Source organism: Schistocerca americana, chromosome 5, assembly GCF_021461395.2.
Source record: "Schistocerca americana isolate TAMUIC-IGC-003095 chromosome 5, iqSchAmer2.1, whole genome shotgun sequence".
NCBI classification, from domain to species: domain Eukaryota; kingdom Metazoa; phylum Arthropoda; class Insecta; order Orthoptera; family Acrididae; genus Schistocerca; species Schistocerca americana.
The window spans coordinates 336,621,782-336,627,412 of record NC_060123.1 but is presented as its reverse complement, the minus strand read 5'-3'; the positions used below and the strand labels follow the sequence as shown (position 1 = coordinate 336,627,412).

The 5,631-nt window shown below is 45.2% G+C and overlaps 1 pseudogene; it reads right to left on the bottom strand.

The window, feature by feature from the left end:
• Positions 1-4,568: 4,568 nt before the first annotated feature.
• Positions 4,569-4,686, bottom strand: LOC124617081 (annotated as a pseudogene).
• Between the last annotated feature and the right edge of the window lie 945 nt (positions 4,687-5,631).

Genomic DNA, 5,631 nt, shown 5'->3' with positions numbered 1-5,631 from the left:
TATTGGATTTCGGCTTCCCGGCCAGTATTCGCTTTTAACTGCGGAGTTTTACGCTGTCCTCCAGGCTGTCCAATACATCCGTCACCATAAGCGAATACAGTATATTATATGCTCGGATTCGCTCAGCTCTCTTCTCAACCTCCAAGCTCTGTATCCCGTCCACCCTCTGGTCCACCGGATTGAGGACTGCCTCCATGTACTCCACTTGGGGGAGGGGGGGAGGGCGGGAGGCATCTCTGTGGCATTCCTCTGCAACCCAGTGCATGTTGGTATCTCCGGAAACAAGGCAGCCGATACAGCGGCAAAGGCTGCGGTCTCTCTACCTCGGCCCACTGTTGGCGTGGTTCCCTTTGTCGATCTACAGAGCGCTTTATGTCGTGGTGTTGTGCTTTCATGGCACACACAAAGGTCTGAACTTTCGGATGATAAGTAACGGGACATGAAACCTCTTCGCTGCGAGTGGACCTCTTCCTCCCGGCCTCACGTCGGGAGGAGGTAATTTTAATTAGACTCCGGATTGGGCACTGTTTCTTAGCCATCGCCATCGTTTAAGTGGCGATCCTCTCCAGCTTTGTCCCCACTGCTCTCAATCGTGGACGGTGAGACACCTTTTACTTCAGTGCCTTATTTTAATCCGCTACGCGTCCATTTACAGCTGTCACCTGATACATCTTCCCTTTTAGCAGATGACACACGTTCAACCGATCATGTCATTGAGTTTATAAGTGTTAGTGAGGTGACATTGGTCATTTGAGGATCTTTTCGGGGACAACAACCACCCTTCAATAGCAATCATCTAAAAGTTCCTTCCGTTTTTAGTTTCCCTCAAATGGTTCAAATGGCTCTGAGCACTATGGGACTTAACTTCTGAGGTCATCAGTCCCCTAGAACTTAGAAGTACTTAAACCTAACTAACCTAAGGGCATCACACACACCCATGCTCGAGGCAGGATTCGAACCTGAGACCGTAGCGGTCGCGCGGTTCCAGACTGTAGCGCCTAGAACTGTTCGGTCACCTCGGCCGGCTAGTTTCCCTCCTCCTCGAGTTTAGCTCCCATTGCTGCAGATTTAAATTTCGGTTTTTTACACTTTTCTAAGTCACAGAATGGGCCCTTAGGACCGTCGCAGTTTTGTGCCCTAAAACCATAATAATAATAATAATAATAAAACTCTGCAAACGATTTATGTTAGCTGCTTCCAGAGGAGCACCAGGGACTTGTAGGCTCACTTCCAGGGCGTCTCATTGTAGTCGCAGGGCCAGATGAGGCGGCCCTACGCGATATTAGGTGCATTTACGAAGTCAATGCAAACAATGTTGCATGTCATTGGCCACGTTCCTCTCCAAGGGGCATAAATCTGGTACAGATTAATTATTTTATGCTCTGCAATGTAGTGGTAAGTGGAATGCCACGCTGTGACTTCACCATCCTCGTCCACTTGCTTTTCACGTCCCATGAGAGGACGGATTAAGCGTGCGGCACGATGTAGGTAATGATAGTGTTAGTGAGTGAGCAGGGTGATTGTTACGAAGACTCACGTCATCGCAGCGCTGGTGGGAGGAACGTCCTCGGTGCTGCCTGCAGGCTTCTTCGATCACCCGACCCCTCCCTAAGCCGCTACCCCTTCGACCGGGAGGCGGTGAGTGACAGGAGGGTGGCCTGACTCATGTGAGGCAGGCGGGGTGAATCAACAGCGCAGCCACCGGGGCGGGGACAGGCCGCACGCAGATGGTCGCCCGCTAAACTGTTTGTCACAGTGGCTCCCCCCTGTTACGGCCAACAAGCCGAACGCAAACGCTCACGCCATTCGATACGAATGTGATTTCTGCGAGCACAATGCTCCTTTGACCAAACTTATCAGGATCCAGCTGAATTACATTACACTACATTTACACAGGTTAAATGTGGTAATCAGTACTTATTTCACTCTTCTAAAACACCCACTGCGGAACCTGTACAAGCGTTTGTAACCACTTTAAAGAATGATTATCCTACTTGAATTTTAAGTTTTATGTGAGGTTATTTATGTGTGAGCCACAAGCTTCACACTGGGCTGGGTGGCAGTGTGACTGAAACAGAATAGAATTCGGGAAGACGGCGATGTATAGCTTCCTCTAGCCGTCCAGATTTAGATTTTTCGTTGTTTCCCAAAATTGCTATCAACCCACATTCTGTGCTGAGAATATAGTTCAATTCGTACAGTACAGTTGTTGTTGTGGTCTTCAGTCCAGAGACTGGTTTGATGCAGTTCTCCATGCTACTCTATCCGGTGCAAGCTTCTTCATCTCCCAGTACCTACTGCAACCAACAGCCTCTGAATCTGTTTAGTGTATTCATCTCTTGGTCCCCCTCTACGATTTTTACCCCCCACGCTGCTCTCCGATGGCAAATTGGTGATCCCTTGATGCCTCAGAATATGTCCTACCAACCGATCCCTTCTTCTAGTTAAGTTGTGCCATAAATTTCTCTTCTCCCCAATTTTATTCAATACCTCCTCATTAGTGACTAAACTTTATGTCCTCTCTACTTCGACCATCATCAGTTATTTTGCTCCCAAAATAGCAAAACTCATTTACTACTTTAAGCGTCTCATTCCCTAATCTAATTCCCTCAGCATCAGCCGATTTAATTCAACTACATTCTATTATCCTCGTTTTGCTTTTGTTAATGTTCATCTTATATCTTCCTTTCAAGACACTGTCCATTCCATTCAGCCGCTCTTCCAGATCCTTTGCTGTCTCTGACAGAATTACTATGTCAGCAGCGAACCTCAAACTTTTTAATTCTTCTCCATGGATTTTAATTCCCACTCCGAATTTTTCATTTGTTTCCTTTACTGCTTGCTCAATATACAGATTGAATAACATCCGAGATAGGCTACAACCCTGTCTCACTCCCTTCCCAACTACTGCTTCCCTTTCATGCCCCTCGACCCTTATAACTGCCATCTGGTTTCTGTACAAATTGTAAATAGCCTTTCGCTCCCTGTATTTTACCCCTGCCACCTTCAGAATTTGAAAGAGAGTATTCCAGTCAACATTGTCAAACGCTTTCTCTAAGTCTACAAATACTAGAAACGTTGGTTTGCCCTTCCTTAACCTATTTTCTAAGATAAGTCGTAGAGTCAGTATTGCCTCACGTGTTCCAACATTTCTACGGAATCCAAACTGATCTTCCCCGAGGTCGGCTTCTACCAGTCTTTCCAGTCGTCTGTAAAGAATTCGTGTTAGTATTTTGGAGCCGTGGCTTATTAAACTGATAATTCGGTGATTTTCACATCTGCCAACGCCTGCTTTCTTTGGGTTTGGAATAATTATACTCTTCTTGAAGTCTGATGGTATTTCATCTGTCTCATACATCTTGCTCACCAGATGATAGTACATCGTGTAATTCTCTACCGCCTCCGCTAGGGTAGTAGTGTTATTACCGAATCTTATCTTTGATATACTTTCACCCTGAATTTTAATTCAACTCCTCAACCTATCCTTTACTACCGACATTGCTTCTTCACTGTATACACTGAACAGGAAGGGGGAGAGACTGCATTCTGTCTTACACTCTTCTTAAAACGAGCACTTCGTTCTTGCTCATACAATATTATTGTTCCTTGCTGATTCTTACATATATTGTATATTATCTGCCTCTGCCTTTAGCGTAGAAATGTATTTTCTGAGAAGTTGGAAAGCTTTGCACCATTTTTCATTCTCAAACGGTTTTTCTAGATCGGCAAATCCTATGAACGAATTTTGATTTTTCTTAAGTCTCGCTTCGATTATCAAGGCAGCAAAGCCAAATTGTTCGTCACGTACGAGGTCCTCAGTTACTAGATTCCGCCAGAATCTGCACTTTCAGATCTACAAGACGCAAAATTAATTACAAACGAAGTCAAAAACTGATAAAAGTGAAGTACAGTGCTACCATACCGTACAGAAAAAGCGGGAGCTCATTCTTGAAAATGCTGAAGAACTACAAGGTGAATGATAGTTGTGGAAAAAAAAGAAGAATTTTACCCACCACAGACCACACTTCAATATGACAGAAATTAAATACCTTGTTTCAAAACTGACACCATGTTACCATGATCTCTCTAATAAATGAAGAAACACCTTCTGAGTCATGGTTTTTTTTATTAACGACTGTCGGTTTCGATCTGCCCTGCAGATCATCTTCACATCAGGCGCCGCAAGCTACAGTTTTTCAACAGTGACACAGATGATATAAGACAAAACACGGGCATGGGTGTGTGTGTTTTTATAAGCATAAGTTAAAGTAGTGTATAAGTCTAGGGACCGATGACCTCAGCAGTTTGGTTCCTTAGGAATTCACAAACGTTTGAACATTGAAGACAGAAGCATTTATTACCTAATCATTCCGTCTTCAGGCCACAAGTGGCCCATCGGGACCATCCGACCGCCGTGTTATCATCAGCGGAGGATGCGGATAGGAGGGGCGCGTGGTCAGCACACCGCTCTCCCGGTCGTTACGGCGGTTTTCCTTGATCGGAGCCCGCTACTCTTCGGTCGAGTAGCTCCTCAATTGGCACCACGAGGCTGAGTACACCCCGAAACATGGCAACAGCGCATGGCGGTCCGGATGGTCACCCATCCAAGTGCCGGCCACGCCCGACAGCTCTTAACTTCGGTGATCTGACGGGAACCGGTGTATCCACTGCGGCAAGGCCGTTGCCCTATTTATTAAATGGTTCAAATGGCTCTGAGCACTATGGGACTTAACATCTCAGGTCATCAGTCCCCTAGAACTTAGATGTACTTAAACCTAACTAACCTAAGGACATCACACACATCCATGCCCGAGGCAGGATTCGAATCTGCGACCGTAGTGGTCGCGCGGTTCCAGACTGAAGCGCCCAGAACCGCTCGGCCACCAGCGGCCGGCCCTATTTATTACGTGACCACGATATGACTGCACTTGGCTCTCTTGGTCGTTATCGGAAACGCATGGTGACGTTCCAGTAAAAAAGTATAGTGCTGACTAAGGAAGACACATCGTACTGTGAATGATTTAAAGACGGTTGTACATATACTATCAAGCCGTTCAGTGTGTCCTCGTGAAACAATACGATAAAAACTCACGATAAGCCGATCGAAGCGCCCTCACTCACAGGTGCAATAATATTGTGAGCGATTAATATGCCACTCATACCACCGTTGACAAATTGCATCTTGCGGCGTCATAACTCTAAGATGATTCGCACTGCAGATGGAAACCAGCAGTCGTTCATAAAAGGAACTATGATCTAGTCGCTGTTTCTTCCCTTATTACAAAAATCCTGTATATACGCTTGATGAGATATGATCCTGAACTCTATATTCCTAAAGTAACAGACACATCAGAAAGCTGTTCATTTTGCACCATAGGAGTATTGTTGTTTCTACGTTACATGAGAAACGGGATTGTCTTCGTACAGGAATCTGATGAAACTTTCTACGTCTGAACTTATATATATCTTAATGAATAATTTTATTTCGATGTACGAAACTACACCACCTAGCGGCTCAGAACTGATCTCCAAAGCCTGCGTTTCAGTGTCAAAGTATAATCGTACTCACCTAGTTCATATTTATCGACTTGTTCTTCGAGGGAGTACATCACTCACATTCGCTTGATTCGA